Genomic DNA, 17,045 nt, shown 5'->3' on the forward strand with positions numbered 1-17,045 from the left:
AAGAGATAAAAATTCTTGTTGCTTTTCAGAACATTCAATATTTTAACATTATTTTATGGTGAAAGAACATGTCCAGTCTCAGCTCTTTTCTTATGTAGACTTTCATGCTTAGTGCCTGTTTAAAGGCATTTTTCCCTACAGATTCATACCATTTCTTTTGCTTCCTTGGGCCATCACAGGTAGTCATGCTGGATGGGGTTTCTTACCTGGCCTTCTATGCTGTGCACATAGGGATGAGAGGCTTTTTACCTTAAAAACCAATTTACTCCTGCAATTAACTTTGCAGGAGGGAGTAGAAAGACTAGAAGCATGGAACTGCTTGGTTGTCGGGTGTGTTATGGAACGGATCTCCTGAAGAAGTGTGTAACTTGGCTTTTTGTGGTTGATTTAGGAAATTTTAGCATCTGGTATTTCTGTGAGATTTCCCTTATTTCATAGCAGGAGACCTGGAGACATGTTTGAGCCTTGAGATCAGCTATATGTGCTGCTTTCCTATGTCACTTAATTTTTTGCACTACTTTTTCTTCCCCCCATCCTCACAGATGCATATTCTGATGCTCTTCATGGTAAGTTTCAGCCTCATTCTGTTACAGGAGCATGGCTATGCATTCAGTTTCCCCACTGTGTAGCATCTGTGTGGCACTTCAGGGTCAACTTGTACAGGGCTCTGAGCAACCTGATCTCATTGAAGATGTCCCTGCCCAGTGCAGGGGAGTCAGGCTAGATGACTTCTAAAATTGCCTTCAAGCTCAAACCAGCCTGTGATTCTGTGTGCTCTCACAGGAAAGCCAGTAGTTCTGTTTTGCTGGCTGCCATCCCCTGCCTGATCATGTGAAACTCCTCTTTTCTTCTCTCATGGCTTGCAATTAGTTAAATTCATGGAAGAATGTTTAAAAGGCATACACAGCCCTGTAAGGCTAAGGCATGGGGACAAATGGGAAGTCTCTATCCACTGAGGGGAAGGAATAAGGTGGAATTAAATCAATTCAAATGACGGCATTGATGTGTGGGAGTAAGTTTCAGTGTAAGGCTGACCATGGTGAGTGATGGCCTGTAAGATTTTAGAATAGAATTACATAGATAAAGGCAGAGGACCATGTGAACAGTATTTCTGGCTAATTGCCACAAATATTAACAGCCCTGGCCATACTTGGGTGTCTGGCAAGCAAGAGAAAAGATCTTTTTTTGTGCTGTCAGCCAGAGATCGATATATTTCATAAGTAAACACAACTGATGTATAATTTTGTTTCCTGAAGAGTAATGCAAACGTGGCTGTGATCCCCAGCATTCCTAAATGTGTATTATCTAGGCATTGTTCGTTTTTGTCTATGGCAGGAATCTCATCTTTTCAAAAAGAGCTTGTCAGTGTTTGCACCAACAAGGGGAACTCTTTGCAGCACTCAGGCACACATTGGCTTTAGCAGCTGAACTTCAGGCTTTGGATCTGACTTCAGTGTTACATGGGCAGCTACAAGAGTTCTTTGTGTTTCTCAGTTTCATTGTGGGCTAAAGCAGATCAACACGGGATTTGAGCCAAAGCTCATTATGGTCAATGTAAGTTTTGTCCAGTTGATTTCTAAACAATGATTCTGTTCATGTAGCAAGGGCTGTATTCAGGGGAGAAAATCAAATGGCATTGTGTAATCTGCAGAAGTGGAGGGTCCTGCTACTTTAGTAACATTAGTTGCATTTCTAATTAGTGTTTGCTGTCTTCCCAGGCTGTGAACGAGTTAGGGAATAACCAGTACTAGGTCATAATAGTACTTTGTTATAATATAAAACAAAACAAAAAGGAGTAGGACGATATTGCCATTATGATGATGCTTTTTATCTCCATAAGTAATTTGCATGCCAGATAATTGTTTTGATAGGGTTAGAAATATGCAGCAATGTATGCCTGTGCTTATGAATCTGGGGCTCTGTGTGCTCCCAGGATTGATAATATTACATCAATACCTTCACAGGGGATCCTGCTCAATAAAAACACATTGATTCGGATAGTCACTAATTTAAATGTAATGTGACATCTTTGCTGATGTGATGTCCTGCATGAATGATTCTTTGCTGCAGTTAATTTGCAAAGCTCAAATTAAAAGTTCTTGCAACTGTATTCTTTAGAGTAATGGAGGGTTTCGTCTCAGATCACAAGCTATGTGAAATTATTAGAGATCAAAAAAGTACTAATGTTGTGCTTTTCTCGAAGGACCAGAAGTTAATGGGGAATAGCAAGCAGCTGGGATGTTCTGCAAAAAAACGTGCTGGTCCTGCCACACTTGTTTTTCAGTGAAGTAAAATAAAAAATTCTTCTGATTTAGTTGGTAGAAGGATTAGATGTTGGCAAAGTGGTAAATAATGATTGATGCGAGCTCCGTCAACAGGGTAAGATTAATTTCTTTTAAACAACTTTGAAGATACATCCAGGAATAAGAATGTAACTTGTGCTTGTGTGGGTGGAGAGCTGTGCCTGGAAAGCAGCAGCTCTGAACATGTGAGCTCATGTTGGGGAACCTACTGAAGATGCACCCAAGATGCAGAGTTGTGGTTAAGTGGAATAACATGAATATGTAAGCACAGAAATACCAAAAGGGGAGAGAGAGGCAGCTTATTTAGTTATATAGTTGTATACATTACTAACAGTTACTGCAATACATCACATTCTGGGGCTTGAAAAGAACTGGGAAGAATTAGGAAAACAATTTCTAATTAATAAAGCTGCCTTATAACTGGTTGTTAAAGGCTCTTGATGTATTTATCTAGCACAAGAAAAAAAAAACCAAACAAAAAAAAATAGAGGTCTTTACACATCAAGATACATCAGAATATGTGTTAATTTATTTGTGCAGATATTATCTGGTTATTTGAAAACCACTAGTAGACTTGTGTCTGGTCCTTGAAAAGTCTACTAGAAAGCATTTTGCTCTTCTACCATGCTATCAATTTTCCAGCTATCCCATCGCATAAGAATCAGACTGAATTAGTGTTAGTCATCACCAGTAGAGTATGAGAGCCTGATCATATTAGAGACTGTCACACTGTATTAGCCAAAATTAATACGGAAAGAATATGATTTCAAAAAGTGCCAGTGTTTCAAATGCTGTATCTTATTAGCACAGGAAGCTTTCTGCTCATAAAGCCAGCGTTTTCTCCTCAGTCCCTCCTGATGATGTGAGATGAAATGCCATGCTCCATTTACACAGGATGCTGATGCTCTGCAGAGAGGACTTTACCAGGAGAGCTCAGGTGACAGGAGGCTTCAGAGCCTGGTCAGGGTTTGGACTGCTGTTGACCTTAACTTTATAAGGTGCAAGGTAGGGATGTAGTTATCATTTACAGTTCCTGACATGTCACTTTGCAGCCTGACTTGGTAATGTAGGGCAGCATCATTTTTTTTCATCCTGTAGCAGACTGTAGTTTGCAGAGTTCAGCAGGTGTCACATGGGGACCAGAGGGGACAACTGGGATTAGTAAAGCCCTCCCTCCATCCTGGGGAAGTAGATGCCAGAGCTGAATTTCAATGAGAAAATTGCTTGTGGTTATATAGCATGCCTGGCCTTACACCCCAATTTACTTAGAGCTAGCCAGGGTGCCCTGCTTGTAGGAGGGAAGGTACAACTTTCCATGGAGCTGCTGGCACCTGACTGGAGATACCAGTTCCAGGAGGTGCCAGCTTTGGGCTGCAGCAGCTGCCTGACACTTAGCAATATGAGTCACTGTTCCTGTGTGCTTTAGACATAGAAATCTGTTGCCTCTTTGGTTGAAATTAATTAGATTTTTTTCCCTATAAAATTGAAATAGATTTTATGGTAATGACATAGTATTAAGCTGTATTAGCTGCACAGAAAAATTTCCCATCCTATACCTGATGCACAGTTGTTTTAAAACTATTAATATTAATGCAGTGACCTGAAATCTTGTTCAGTTTTAGCTCAGAAGCTCTTTTTCTCTGAGACACTTTGGATTAATGAAACTCATTTCAAAGCTGGACAAAAAGCTTAAAAGAAAAATCTGAAATTAATTGTGGGAGGGGAAAAGTCCTTAAAACTTAAGACAGAAAGATTTCTAAGCAAAAAATTGGTTCCAGGGAAAGTGGAAAAGAATTTGCGAGCTGCTTTATCTGCTGCATGAAAGCTCCTATGAGCTGATTGCTGAGGTTGGGATCTTCATTTTCCCCTCTGGGGAACCAGTAACTCCCAACTTCCCTCAGCTGCTGCATGAGGCACTGGCTGGCCCTGCTTCTGTTCCAGCTGTCTCTGCTATTACAGGATGTGGTGGTGCTTAAATTCAATTCCAATTGGGTTTTTACTGCTCCGGTTTGGTTTTATAATTTGTGTTTTATAATTTTGTAATTATTACTATTGTTTAAGATGGCCTCTCCTTCTCTCCTTCCCTCTCCTTCTCTCCTTCTCTCCTTCCCTCAGACTTTCCCGCCAAAACCTTGGTTGTCCTGGTAACCCTATCCCATAATAGTTGTTTACCACTTTTCTGTTAAGTGTCAATCTTTAAGTTATATAACTTCCCCACCCCCTCATCATGTATTCCTCCTCCCCAAGTTACTTATTATTGGTTCAAAAGTTGTGCATCCCCTCATTATACATTGGCGAAAGGTTGTAATTGGTCCCACGCAATCCCACCCCTGAACCCACTCAATAAAAAGCCGTGCCATCTCGAGGCCAGCGTCTCTCCTCGGAGCGCTGCCTTGGGACCACGCATCCCTTGGTTGCACACCCTGAGAGTCCCGCCTTTCTATTCTGCGCACTATCCGCACCGTGGTCGAGTTTGCCCACGCCTCTGGCAAAGTGGCCCCTGGATGTAGTGGCGGCAGGGCTGGCCGGAACTGCACCCATTGGAAAGCCGAACCACTGCAACAGGAAAACTGTTATCACAAAGTTTTTCTATCTTGTTTTGCTTTTTTTCTACAGGAAAGGGTGATTTTGCAAATTGGTGGTTTCTTTTGGAATGCCCCAGTGAAGAGAGCTCTACACCAGCCTAATCCCCCCAATCAAGTGTACTGTGTTGCCCAGAGTGAGCCTGTGGACAGGACTATGGGAATGAAAGAGGCTCCTTTTAAATCTCATGGCATGAGGGGATGCACTTGACTGAAGTGAGGATCTGGAAAGGTACTTGAAAAAATTGAGACTAGAAAAACTGTTTCCAGGAGCTTTCTAAATAACTTGTTAGTCCAGGTGTGGATGTAGTCCGTTTGAGGTGGGGCCATATGTCAGAAACTGATGTCTGGTCTGTGGAGCCTTTGTCTGTGGATTCAGCTGGTTTCCAGGAGCTGCAGGAACCTGCCCTGTGTGCTGGGGCTCAGAGGGGCTGGGCTCACACTGCTCTCAGCTGTGAGCTGCTCTGAGCTCTGCTGGAAAGGGATCAGAACCAAAAAGCTGCCTCAGCGCATCTTGTAAGGGGAGTACAACTGACGTAAAACAGCCCAGTTCCTGTAGACATCACAGGAGCTCTTCCCTGCATCCTGCCTCTGACTAGTCAAAATTAAACAGTGAAGGGGTTTGATTTTCTGTGCCCTATTTCTGATTATAGAGGGTGATACCATAGGAGTCTGGTTATGCTTAGGCAGCAACATCCAGTTAAGAAGAAGAAAGGTATTCCAGAACCTCTTTCCATGGGTTAATAATGTGGTTGGGCTCTCGAATGTTCTTGGACTGCAATTTGTGTTGTTTGTCTGTTTAAAGTACACTGCTTGTAACAATTTAGTGATTGCTAAAACATCAGCCTTCTGTGGAACATCTACCTTTGGGCTGGCTGCCTCCTCTGCTTAAACCCATATGGACTGAGGCCAGATCCTGGTTTGTGCAGCCTGACCTGTGGGAAGGGATGTGAAGTCAGTAGGTGTTGGAATTTTGGAAAGTTAGATTTTAGGATTTTAGTATATAGTAATATATATGGGGCACGATGGAGACTTCAGGGTGGAGGTTAGTTGTTCTTTTTTCACCACCTTCTCCCTTCTTCTTCATGGGTTTGGGTGATTTCCTGTAATTGGTTAATAAAGTCTGCATTGCAGACTTCAAGTGGTTAGTTATTGGGTTTAAAGTAAAAATAATTTAGGTGGCATTTCACAGTTGGACAGGTTGTCTTTGAAAAGACCTTGTAGATATAGAGAGGTACTCAATTTTGCACCTTGTTAACTAGAGGTACTGCAGAACTCAGGGTTTGTGAGGCTGTCATGTAGATAAGAATTAATAAATATCTAAGTCCGAATGTGAATGTTGTCTCTTGTGCTATTAGTCCCAACCTCGGCAGAAAAAGAAGCCAGAACTGTCACAAGTAGGGTTTAAAAGAACCAGAGCTGCCACATGCAGGCCTTGTTGGATCTTTCAAAATATAAAGTGGGATGAAAAATTGTCTGATCGTTCATCACTCTGAGTGTGAGGCTTTGTGTGTAAGTTATCACAGGGGCTGTGTGTTCCCATGTGATCCCTGCTGCATCTGTGACCAACACACTGAAACCTTCCCATCAGCTCACAAACATGCATCAGTTAATTTTTAGAATATGTATGTCTGTGCTGAGGCCCAGAAAAGAGAAGAAAATGCTGCAGCTAATCTTCAGTAGTTGTGGCACGCATAAGTAGATTATGCAAAACTGTTAATTTTTTATTACTAAATAGCACTTTAGGGAGCAGAAGGCCTTAATACTCTGGCTAAACATGCCGGTCACAGTAGATTAGTATTGTTGTATATTAATAATAAAAATAGCTGGGTCTGATTAGTGTCACTTAAAGTTTCCTGAATGAGAGATATAACTCCTTGAATTAAATGGTTTGAATAGCAGCTAAGGATTCCTGAGGAATAACTTGTATTAAAAAATTAAGACCTTCACTATTTTTCTAAAGGAATATCTATGGCTAGTGTGGGAATTGCTTACCATTCACATAACAGCATGAAAAGAAAGGATCTTCACAGACCATAAAGTGTAATAAAAGAACATCCAAAATTGATTTTCATTTAAGTAAATTACTTATGTTTTCTTCTAGACCGGGGAAAGCACACTCTAATCTCCATTACTTTTCACAAGTAGAAATACTGTTTTGAGCCAGGCATCAGTCATTAAATACACCAAGCCATTCTTCCCTGGTACCTGCCTGTGACTTGGGACAGACCTGACAGTCTTTGCCAGACACCAGTTCCCCTGTCCCTCAGGGAAATCTGGAGGGAAATCTGGCATGGCAGGGGTTGCTGGCAGTTTTAAAGATATGATGGCAGACCAGGGTCTAATCCTGATGTTGGGTTTTATGTTGGGTTTATGTTTTTGTTGGGTTTGTTGAATTGTTGCTGAGTCCACTATGCAGATCCATGCTCAAAGCTGTTCAGCTTTGTAAATGCTTTAGCTGGCTCACTCATGTTTGTTTTTAAACCACAAAATTAGGCCCTTTCCTATGCAAACTCCTTTCTGAGGTTGTTCACACTCCCCCTTCAACAGGTCTTTTACGAGACAGAAACAACTTCAGAGGCTGCTTTTATCACTTTAATGATGATGATTGTACTGACTGTGCAAAGAGCTGGAAATGAGAACGTTGCTATTTCCCTGTGCACAAGCAAACAAGTTGCTGTCCACAAGAATTTTCCTTGATCTCTGTGACACATCTGCTGCAGGCATGTCAGGAGAACAGTCAGTTTGTCTATGATCATGCACTGCAGACAGGTTTTTTTTACCCAATCAAAACACAACAAAGGAAACGAAAACATTTGTAGTGAGGATGCATGCTTAGTACCCAGAAAAACCCAAAGAAAATCAACAATTTAAGTGGAATATGCTCATACTGTTTTAGAGAGAACATATAAGCGGCTTTCACTAGGCTGTTGTAGTGGCAGGGTATTCCAGGGGTGATGAGAGTGGGACCTCTCCTAATCTTACAAATTCCCAGTTCAAGAATAGCTGTAAATGTTTATTTGATGTGAAAGAGCTAATTGTACAAATCATTATTTTCAGCCTGACGTGCCTCTTTTGTTTATTCTGTGGCAGCAATTAATTCTATAATTAGAAAATGTCCTTCTAGATAATTTCTCTGGGAACTCAGGGTATTGTCCAATGCAGGAAGCCTTCAAGAGGCTGAAATTCTTTGGTTATGACCTTGGCAATCTGACTACTTTTATTGGCAAGGGCTGGTTTACCTCACTGGGCGATCATTACTGGAGAATTTAGCTTTTATGAGTGGGACTGGAGATGAGTCTCTTGACCCTGAGATTTGGTGTTGTGGATGAATGGATTTGCCCTGGCCTTGCCCATCTCTAGAAGGGGACACTGGACCTCCCTGTGAATTTGTATCTGCTTCTGATCTGTCAGCATCTGCCATTCTATGAGAAGTTTGGATGAAATGAATGTGCTTCATAAGGTGTCAGAGTGAACACAAGAAAATCAATAAGCAATCTGTGTGATAATTAATTAGCGTGCCAGGATGAATTACTGTTTCTTCCCCTCCTGATTTGGGTGGGTCACAGTCACATCTGATTTGGGAAGCTGTCAATTTTTTCAATTGTAGCCTGGTCTTTGTTCTTGGTGTGGCTTTTCACCTTTTTTATTAGATGTGACCAGAGAATGAAGGACTGGCAGAGAGAAACTCACACTGTACAGAATTGGCTGTTGTGGGAAGGAGACAATATTGACCTCAGCACCTGGCAGGACCTGTTGATGAGCAGATGTACTGCACACTGTCAGAGCTGCCCTGAGCCTGGGCATTTGAGCCCCCAGGAGCAGGGGCATTTGGTCAGTGATCTGACACCTGCTTCAGTCTGCAGGGTCCTGTCTCTGCAGGTTTCTCTGGGACTCAGAGGCCTTTCCTGGGAAGTAGAGTCTCTCCAGCCCATGTACTCCTGGAAATTCACCCACTGTCATCCCAAAACACACAGGTAGTTTGGCCCTGCTCTCAGCTAGATTTAGCATGGAAATTGTTCCTCAGGGTCAGCCCCAGGGTTTTTTACTGCCTTCTTAAGGAGGAGAGCTTTCCAGAGATTCCCCTGAAGGCAAAGCAACTACCAGCTTAATATCAAGCTTCAGGTCTAAATTCCAGCCCTTGCTATCCTGTTTCCTTTCTGTGGTCACAAAAATGACTAATTATGTGTGATAGATTAGTGAACTCATTTTGTGAATACAGCAGGTTGTGAGACAGATGCCTATTCAACTTTCTCAGTGAACTTCAAGAACACAGATTTCCCTTCTTTAAAACAAATTGGTTTCTATCAACAGCATAAAGTCTCTCAAAGCATCTCTGCTGGGTCTCTAAGGATAACAAATAGCTCTGCTTTTACTGGATAGTAGAAGAAAGCAAAAGCACTCTACATCTGACAGTATGTGTTCAGAAAGAATAGGAAGTAAACTGGTGATGATCACCTGGAGCTTTAGAAATTATAATTTGCAATGGAATGTTGGAGGATTTTATTTGGGTTTTTGTGTGTGTGGGTTTGACAGCCAGTTCCTACAGTGTCTAAAAGAATTAATAGAAAATTAAATTACTCTGGAAATTTCACAAAACCTACTTCAAAAAGCAGGGTTTTTTTTCTTCTTCCTAATTCCTGAATTTTCAAGGATTTTTCAGTTTGCCTTCTCTTAAACATTTTTCCTTTTTTTCTTTTGGAAACTTTGGAGAATATGGAATTAATTTCCTATTTGTATCACAATTAAAATATTTCCAATATAACTTGCAGGGCACACCAGGAGTTCATCTTTATTAAGGGTCACGTGTTGAGAGAGAATGATTAACTGAAATTTATGCTAGGGATGGTCACCAGTGTAGAGTAATTACATGAGAACAGTTTTTGTCTGAAACAGTTTGTTTGATGTATAAGAAGTTAATGATATTTTTTACAGGAATTTCAAGGTTTTATGACAACCTAACCCTGTAGCTGATGTTACTATTACTCCTGCTCTCAGTGTATCTGATCTATTTCATCTGATTGTCATCCTTGTGGTATTTTAGCCACCTCTGTTTTAAATGGACCAAATGTGGTTTCGGAAGTATGACTAATGTGTGAGGAAGGGAGATCTTATTTTTCTTTGTAGTGCATGGCATCAAAAAGAACATCTTGTGCGTACATATTCTGAAAGACTTCTACACACATTCAGCACTTTCTGGCCATGCCACTGTAGCACCAAGTTTAAAATTCACAGTTTTTCTTTGGATCGATTCAAACGCAACTTTGCAAAGATCCCATTGGAGGGTTTCCTCCATCAGCAGACTGCAGCTGGTGGCCATCAGAATAATTCTAGCCTGGCTATAAATACACTCAGGGAGAAAAACCTCCAGCTCATTCATGCTCTGTTTCAGAATCAAAGACATTACGAGGAAGCTGAAGTTTGGCCCCTGGCACATTGTGGAGGCAGCAGCTTCTTACTCAACGTCTGTCTGTTATGTCTGTCACTTTTTCAGGAGCTGAAAGCAGAGAGTCACATCCTGCCTACTCAAACCCAACTAACTGCTGCTCCATTTGTAAGGAGTCATTTGGTTTTAATTAGCAGAACCTCTTGGCTGACTACTGATACAGTTGAAAGTCTCCTCTGGTTATGTGGAGTCAGGTTTTTTCAGGTCTCTGTGCTAGACTCCTTTTTTTTTTTTCCCCAAGTGCAAGAGCACAAGGCTTATTTATAAAGCAGCATTTGCCACAAGTTTCTTATCCAGCCTCAGCTAGATAAGTTTAGGTTTTCTAAGCAAATTGTATTTGGCATAGGTTGGCTGGAAGGCATCAGCTCAAATGTGATGTAACTTTTATTTTAGAATGAAGCTGAGGAATTGCTCAGAATCTCAATGGTAAGAAGCAGAGGGTGAAAGACCTTTATAAGAGTAAAGTGCAAAATTATGGTATAAGGTACTACTGTGTGCCAGCTTAAGTGATTAGAAAGAAATATAGAAAACCTAGTTTTCCCAAGCAATGATGGACTAATTATCCTCCAGTTGCCAATAATTCAGGGTGAATGAAGGGATCTAAGCAGGAGCTGAGAATTAGAAGTAGTCCAGAGTGACGGAAGTACACATCTGTAATGAGCCTCCCTGCCCTGAACTCTGCCTACTCTGGAGAAAAATTCTTTTAGCTTCAGGCGTTGTGTTCCCAACACAGTAGCAAAAGTAGTGGATGTTGGGCAGCTTAATTTCAGAATATCTCCAAGATCAAATTATTCACTTTAAATCATGTCAGTTACTTGTGAAAATGAACCTGAACTTCTCAGAACTCTGTAATTCAGACACAGCTAATTTTGAACTGAAATGGATATGCTCTGAATTGAGTCCTGACTGCAGTCCTTATATTCTCCCTTCCACCTTGGCTTTACAACCTTTTAAGTTCAGCACAATTTTCCCCCTGAAATTTCAGTCCTGACCCTTCACATCTTGCCTTTACTCATCACCATGATATCAGCTCACTTCACCAATGTGAAATTCTGCTTTTGTTTTGAGTGAGTACTTCTAAAACTTGAGCAAAATCTATCTGTCCTTACAAAATGCCACAGAGTGGGGTTTTGATGGTGAAAAGGTGTGTACAAGCTGTGGGAGAGCCAGGTTCCTGGTCAGATTGGTGGTAGATGTGTAGTAACTGGAGATGCAGGCCATCCTTCATTCTCACCAGGTAATGAACTTGAGCCATGCACCTGGACACTGAAATAGATTAGAAAGACTGGATAAACGTTTTGAGTCCAAAAACTCAAATTGCAAGACTTAAGTAGCATAATTAGATCTTCTGAGGGATCAAGCACAAATTTTACAGGAAGCAGCAGTGATTATCCCCCCTTCTCCCCAGCCTGTAAACATTACTGGCTGCCTCAAACTCTGAAACGTGAGTATTATCTCAGTCTTCCTATTAACATGAGCTATTTCAAGTCTTGCTTCAGAATTGTTTTCCTTGTGATTCTTTCATGATAATTATGCAATTATCATTAATCTAATATTAATGCTGAAAATCCATACAAGTGAGTGAATTCCTCCAGTTAAACACGCTGACAGTTTTATTTGGCTGCACTGTGTTTTATGAAAACTTTGCACACTTAGAGGCAACAATAAATGAAAAGAAAATTTCAGTAAAGAAAACTTATAGAAAATGCAGATTTTTACACAGCAGTGCTCTTATTATCCTGGATCACAAAATCATTTAGGTTGAAAAAGACCCTTAGGATCATTGAGTCCAACCATTAACCCAGCACTGCCAAGGCCTCCACTAAGCCATGTCCCCACATGCCACATCTAAATGCCTTTTAAATATCTCAAGGATTGGTGACTCCACCACTGTCCTGTGAAGCCTGTTCTAGTGCTTGGCAACCTTTTCAGTGAATAAATTTTTCTTAATATCTCCTCCCTTGATCAGGAAAGTTTGAAATTCCATGACTGGAGATCTTTAGTTAAGTGGAAAAGAGTGGTAGAGTTTTTGACTGGTGATTCAGCTACCCTCCTAACCTCTGGCCCAGATTAAGATGCAAATTTTCATCCCTCAATTCATGAGTAACAGGGAGAGGGGAAGATTTGTTGCATGATTTATCATGGAGAGAAGTCATGTGCCATTGTAATTTCAGTTGGGATGGGTGTATAAATTGCTATTCATTTGAGGTATCATGTTTTAAGATTTACACAGACTATAATTTAAATAATGTAAAAATGAGGGAAACAAAATTTTGTCAGAAAGATTCACATAATACCAATGTATTTGTGGTGATTTTCTCCTAATAAACTTCTCCAGCTGTGAAGGCTTTTTGCTAAAATTGAGTTAACCCCAATCGTGTTCTATTCTGTTTGTATTCTGTATAACTTTCATGAAGAATTGAGAGTAAGAGTGGGCTGAGAGCTACAAAGCATCTCCAGCACGGGCAAAGACTTCTCTTGGTGCAATAGCAAACTCCCCATGGCTTCCAGGAGAGTAGAAGGGAAAATTAAGTGAGGGAGATGATGACTGACATGTAAATAAGTTATCTATGTACTTACTTTTTTTGCTGGGAGTCTTTGGCTATGATTATTTTTCTAAACAGCAACTGAGAGATTTATTAACTGTTTGTTCAATGGAAATTGATTGAGGTGGGCTGATGGCACCTATGTTCACATGTATATTCCTTAGTCAGATCAGGCTCCAACTCAGCAAGGTGCCTGTGTTTGTGATAAGTTTAACATTTGAGCTGTTGCTTTAACTAGCAGTGATGCTGTTTTGCTGTTTAGAGTCTTCCTCTTCCCCCTGTGTTTGAAGCTCTGTGCTGCTTCACATACAACAGTGTGGTTTGAAGAGCTGACCCCAGTTCTTGAGTAAATATCTCTGTTGAGCTAAAAAGATCGATGTTGCCTTTTGTACCAATAGCCAAGTTTTTGTGGCAAATTTAATTTAGGCTGTATGTAAGGATGTACAGGATCCAGGTCCTGCCTGTAAGTAGCAAAGCAGATAACCTCATCCTTTATATCCTGTGCAGCCTGTCTTCCTTGTTGTGAAGGATGCAACACAAGCTGAATTCTGAATTTTGAAATGTCAAACTGAGTAATCTAAAGCATCATTTAAAACCTGCGTGGGCATTTTCCCCCCATATATTTTTTTTATATTTGTCAAGTTGAAACATTCCAATTTGCCTTGTAAGTTTGTTGTAGTGAAAATGCAGTTTGGCTTCTAATCATAACAGCTAGGTGTTAGATAGAAGCAATGTATTTTTCTTGCTTAAACATCCCCAAATGATTTTGTTTTAGGTTATCTGAAAGTCTGCCCTGTGTTCACAAGATGAAGGAGGAATTATTTGTTTCTTGGGAGAGACGCGAGTGAGAAAAATTGCTTTTCACTTGTGCTTTTCTGCTGTGATTGGGAAGTACCTCTTAGGAGACCTCTTTCAAGTTTCCATTTGTCCTTGGAGAGTTGTGGGGTGTGGGATCACTTCTGGAAGGTGTTGCTGACTTCTGGTGCTTGCAGCTGACTGGGAGGTTACTGCTGTGTCCTGTTAATTTGTGGCTCTTGTTTGTGTTTCAGACAAATGCACTTCATGGTGCAAAGCCATTTGGATAGAAACAGGATGATTTAAAATCATTCCAAGACAAGTTTGACAAGACATTTCATATACAGAACATCTAGGTTTTGTATATGAAAGTTTATCAAACTTCCATGTGAACATTGCAGTTTTTTAATGTCAACAAGCATTACAGAATGAAGTAATTTTATAATGCTAAATCGTGGATGTTCAAAATACAGCTAAAATATGCATGTAGTAAGGATTCTGAAATGTATGATCTTGTGAGGGTGGAGTGCAGCTCTCTGTATATAGAACTGGATTTTGTGGGCTCAGATTTCCTGATGACATTTAATTGCCTAAGTCTTTCACCAGCCCCAGCCATAAGCATCTAAATGTTTTTACTCCTGATTTTTTACATGTAAGTCAAGTAAGTCTTAGTGGAAACATGAAAAAATGGATTAAAGCTATGACACTGAGGAAGTAGTATCCTCTACAGCCTCTCTCTTACAAAAATATAAGTCCTAAAACTTCAGTTCTGGGTTGTGCCAGGATGGAAGTCTGAGCTCCTGATGTTTGTGATTTCCAGAACAACTGTTAACTTGGGTCTTCACACTAAGACCCAATTGTGACTTTCTTTGTGTGGGATAGTTACTGCAGCATTATGCATGGATTCCATGGATACCAGAATAGATAAAGAGGGAGCAGCTAAAATTGACCTCTGCTTTGTCAAAAAAATTCAGAGGGGACATTTCTGTGGTTTTGAGTTATAAACATTCAGGAGTTAGTTTCTTTTTTCTCGCCTGAGTTGGAGGAAATATAAAATTGCAGGTTTATCTGCATTTGAGGCTGAGTGCAGCAAGAATCTAAGTAAACAGAGCACCTTGTGAGGAGCATCCCTTTTATATTCTGCTGCACACGTTCCTCATTTTCCTTCCTTGTTTGGTATTTTGTCAGAGATGTTTGATCCTGGTTGTTCTTTGCAGCAGGGCTGTGCTTGCTGTGGACTCAAATCTCATCACTTTCCACACCCTGTCTGGTCTGCTGTGGGTCACAGAAGGGAGGAGAACACCGAGGAGTTGGGGGCATCACTGGCAGACTCCGTGGCACCTCTGAGCTCCTCTCTGTTTGCCTGTTGGTTAAATGGGGTCTGGTTCTTGCCCAGGAAACAAATGAAGAGCCATGACACACCACCCATCTATTTTCACTAGGATTATAGATTTAAGTAGTTAAACTGCAGGCTGATGGTGATCATTTTTTTTTTTTGTTAGTGTGGCAGTGTGAGAAATCATCTTCTTAAATCAGACATTTTAATGTTTTAGGCAGTGAAAAAATTTCAGAACTGTTACATTTTTTGGTCTGGTCCTGTGTTATTTGGGTTTTTCCACCCTTACTTTTCAAATTAAGTTGGATTTGTCTTTAAGGAAGGTAAAGTGAAGAAGAAGAAAAAAAGTCAAAGATGCTATGGGGGTCCTAAGTAGCTTTGAAAAGAAGTTCTCAATGGGAGATTTATTTGACAGTCTGCTTTGTCAGGTGAAGTGGCTGCATTCAGAGTCCTTCGTATTTCAGGTTAGAGTTCAGAGGTGATTAAAAATTACATGATCTGGTTTGAAACTTGGTTTTCAGAGGTGACATTTTTACAAGGGTTTTTTTTTTTTTTTTTTTTTTTTTTTTTTTTTTTTTTCTATTTCACTTCATGATGCAATTTCAAAATTAAGGTTTTTCCTGAAATTTCTATTTACAGGTCATAGAAACCCAACAGTTTTCTTTGGTGGTGGTGATAATTTTTCCCTCTTTCCCTAATTTCAAACTGCTGCCCTGTCTTGTTCTTGCTCAGCAGGAAAAAGCTGAACTGCTTAGAAAGAAGGCAGTGAAAATGAACAACTTTTTCTCACAACTTGACAGCTCCTTTTTCCATTTCCTCCGTTTAGGTAAATAGACAAAGAGTATTAACATTCAATTATTAATCAATATTAAATAATCAATTAGAAGCTGTTTTTTCTGGCTTTCTGGTTTTGTTACATTTGTCAGAGATTTGGGATTCTGTCAAAACACCCTCTGGGCAGTAATAGACTATGAAGGAATTTTAGTGATGGTTTCAGGCCAGTTAAAGTCTGCCTCTCCATGATGGCAAATGGTTCTGTAGTTTGTGTCAGCACCTCTAACATATCCTGATACCCAATCTGAACACTGAACAGTTTATCAATGTTGCAAATGGTTGACATAGATCGTTGCTAGAAAAACCTACTTAACTGCAGTATTTAGAGAACCTGAACTACAACTTCCAATTTATTTTGGTGTTCACCTTTCCTAAAGAATTTGCAGCAGAAGACAAGTGCCAAGAATTTAGATTTCTTGTTGATGGGTATTTACTTTGCAGGTGTGAACACTGCAGTGATTTCTGTAAGCCGAGGATTTCAAATGGAGCAGGGCTATGATAAGATGATAAACCCTCTATGCTTCCAGGTAGTGTTAGGGATTTTATGTGTGATCTACTCTTCCTAGTGGACCTATTTTTTGCTATATTTGCTAGCACAGTGGGCAGGTTGTGCATATGGGCAGGCATATGCCATGAGATGATTCTTTGGAGTGTGCTGGTCTATGTAATACAAAGCCTTTTTGTCACTAGACCAGTCTGGCATCTCTCATCTCTCACAGGGTAACTCGAGGGGTCTGATATAATTAGTGCTGGAAACAGTGGATCAGTTTAAATACTGATGTTTTGGAAAAGATCTTGTATTTGATACAGAATTTATATTCTGTGATTCTTTGAACATTAGTGTGGAGGTACAGCTCTTGGACTTGATTAAGAAAGTTTGGCACAAGTAAATTAAGAAAGTAATGCACAAGTAAAAATAATTCAATTCTAGTGAATGTATGTACTGAAGATCATGTCAAGGCAAATGAACCAGATCACTGAATTTGTGAGAAATAAAGTTATTGGATAAAATTCTGCAGTACATACCAACTCCATATGCTGTCTTAGTAATGCTATAATTAAGCCAAAGACTCATGTCAAATTGGCCTTTTCCATCTGCTCTGTGATCTGCTCAGGGAGCAATTTGGAAAGAATGACAGCTGACCTCAAAACCAACAAGTTCAGTTAATGTATGATCCACCAGAACTGATACTTAAACAGAGC

At 40.2% G+C, this 17,045-nt stretch overlaps 1 protein-coding gene across 1 annotated transcript in view; it reads left to right on the forward strand.

Moving 5' to 3' along the window:
- IL1RAPL2 (interleukin 1 receptor accessory protein like 2) overlaps positions 1-17,045 on the forward strand; it is a gene marked incomplete at its 3' end in the record, with an annotated part of 360,377 nt that overhangs the window by 140,488 nt on the left and 202,844 nt on the right. The gene's annotated exons all lie outside the window — the stretch shown is intronic.

Source organism: Zosterops lateralis, assembly GCF_965231275.1.
Source record: "Zosterops lateralis genome assembly, chromosome: Z".
Lineage (NCBI taxonomy): Eukaryota > Metazoa > Chordata > Aves > Passeriformes > Zosteropidae > Zosterops > Zosterops lateralis.